A 2,380-nucleotide genomic window follows, 5' to 3' on the forward strand; every position below is an offset into this window, starting at 1 on the left:
TCCGCATCATATTCCGCCTTACACGACCATAACCACACCACACAAAGTCTCGATGAATGTACAGCCTATATTCCCCGAAGCACTGATTTTTCGCAGAGAAGGCAGATTTCCAGGCTCTGATCGAGTTTTGATTCCTGCTCCAATCGGTAGAGGCTTCGAATATAGCGGAACGATTCATAACTCCTCCATGTGAGCTTTCCGACGACTCGTTCCCATTTCTCAAGGTATTGTCTGCTCGTTACAGTCTTTATTTATTGCTCTGAGCTCCCGAGCTCTAGAGATTCGTTTTGATGACTCAATGCATGGAGTTCCGAAGTCAAAATTATGTGGACGACGGCTTCGAAGGACTTAAATTGCCCTCAGTTACATGAGAGCGGGCGGCTCATACGAGACTGTAATTTGTTCATCGACCACTCTATAGTACATTAACGCTGACTTCAGAGCTCGGAGCTCAGCCAATCCTCACCAAAGTTTTACTATGTGTCCGAGTGTGCATGAGTCTGGGTGCATTTATGTATGTTCAAATTGCCAAAACACCGCCTCAGGGTGAGTAATCAAAATGAACAGCTCTGACAGCGAGCGGAACTTTGAAAATTACAACCCCATTACGCTGTAAGGCTCCACGAACCAAGAAGGAAGAGTTGAATAGAGAGCGAGGAAGAAACGTCCACCTTCACAGAGCACTACATTCTTTCAGGGCCTTGCATGCCGGCACTTTGTCATAATTAGTGGATTAGGACGCGACGGTTTGGACGAGAAGACCCACTAAGCGTTCCGGTACGGTGCGATGCGCGGCGTAGAACGATCGGATGAGCGCCCATGATCGTTATACAACTGCGACAGGCAAACTGACCGGAGTCGGGAGCGTACGAATTTCTAGAACGTGACATGAGACATATATCATCGTCGAAACTATTGGAATCCAATGCTCCAGAACGAATTCCAACGCATGTGGGAGGCGCGCAGGTGGGAGGAATGCATACCGTATGCCACATTGGAAAACTCCATGAGGCTCTGTCGGAGTTTCTACGCTGCTCCGCTCGTATTGGCACCTTCCCTGTCGCCTCAGAGCGGACAATCTCGCTCCCTTCGATGCAAATGACTTATTAAAAAAATCTCTCGCTTCCGACCTTTTATTCTAACCTGCAATGGGATTTCGTCGTCCGCGCAAACGAACACTGCCGGTCCGAAATCCAATTGTATGACAGCGAGGACGGCAAGCTGGGTCTGACGCCGACGTCGAGAGCGTCGTTCATTGACAGCAGAGTCTGGGAAGTCAACGAATTCAGTTCGAGTCCAATAAGCGACTACAGCAATCTGCAGTCTCCGCGAAATCCAGGACCCGGTCCTCAGGACGACTCGTTCAGGGCTCGGGTTTCTGTGTAGCCGGAGATATCCTGTGATTCTGTTCCAAACGACTTTGTATGCGAATTATACCTCTGGGAGCACGGCACGAGACCCGTGCAAGGTGAGTTGGGCCGGAGAAACAAAGCTCGAGCCCAAATGCGCTTTCAACACTTAATCTAATCCACTGTGACTTACGGGGGACGGATCCGGAACCCCGCCCCCATCTCTCGGCCGAAACTCCGACATCCACTCCTGACCCAGCCTCTCGTGTTTCGTGGATCTCGCGAAGCTGGAGTCTCAAGGTGAGCTACCGAGATTCTCAGTCCGCCTTGTTTGCAGCACCGACCAGTCCGCGCTAGCCCGCAGCTCCGACGCTCTTCTGGTATCACGTGGCGTCGGTGGTATAGTGGTGAGCATAGCTGCCTTCCAAGCAGTTGACCCGGGTTCGATTCCCGGCCGACGCAGCAGATTTTTTTCACCATTCGCGCAGTTCCACTCTTCACCTTTTGAATGAACTTTTGGATGCGCGCAATGTGTGATCAGAAATATTCCTCGTAGCTTCCCTGAGGAAAGTGATCATGGAACTCCACAGCCCGGATTCGCCCATGTGAGTCGCGAGACAAACTTTTCATCCGAGTCTTCTTCCATGGGGATCGAATAAGTTATGCGATATTTCTGTGATCTCCTTGCTGGGCTTATGAAAAGCCACACGGCGGAGTGGATTTCCCAGTTTTAGCTCTGGCTCAGGCTCTGGAATGAGTCAGCGAAGCGATGTAATCTGAACGGCCATTGCCAGATAAAAAGAAGTCCGAAATAACACCTGAGCGGGCGCAGCTATACTTTTCGGAGTGCGGCTCGTTTGAGCGGATCGCGGCTTGAACTCCAGCAGACAAGCACCACTTGTCCTCTCCTTTTAAGTCAGTCAATTTGTTATCTGCCCTGCGCAAGATCCATTCCTCTACTGGTACTCCTCAGTTTTCCCTCGTCGGCGCTCCTGCCGCCTAGCTCTCCTCGGCGTTCCTCATAATCTCCT

The 2,380-nt window shown here is 50.9% G+C and overlaps 1 non-coding gene across 1 annotated transcript; it reads left to right on the forward strand.

Moving 5' to 3' along the window:
• Positions 1–1,739: 1,739 nt before the first annotated feature.
• On the forward strand, positions 1,740–1,811 carry TRNAG-UCC (transfer RNA glycine (anticodon UCC)). Its single transcript has one exon. It is a non-coding gene; the product is annotated as a tRNA-Gly (tRNA).
• Positions 1,812–2,380: the final 569 nt, after the last annotated feature.

The sequence above is a fragment of the Galendromus occidentalis genome, unplaced genomic scaffold (assembly GCF_000255335.2).
Source record: "Galendromus occidentalis unplaced genomic scaffold, Mocc_1.1 scf7180000077477, whole genome shotgun sequence".
Taxonomy (NCBI): Eukaryota; Metazoa; Arthropoda; class Arachnida; order Mesostigmata; family Phytoseiidae; genus Galendromus; species Galendromus occidentalis.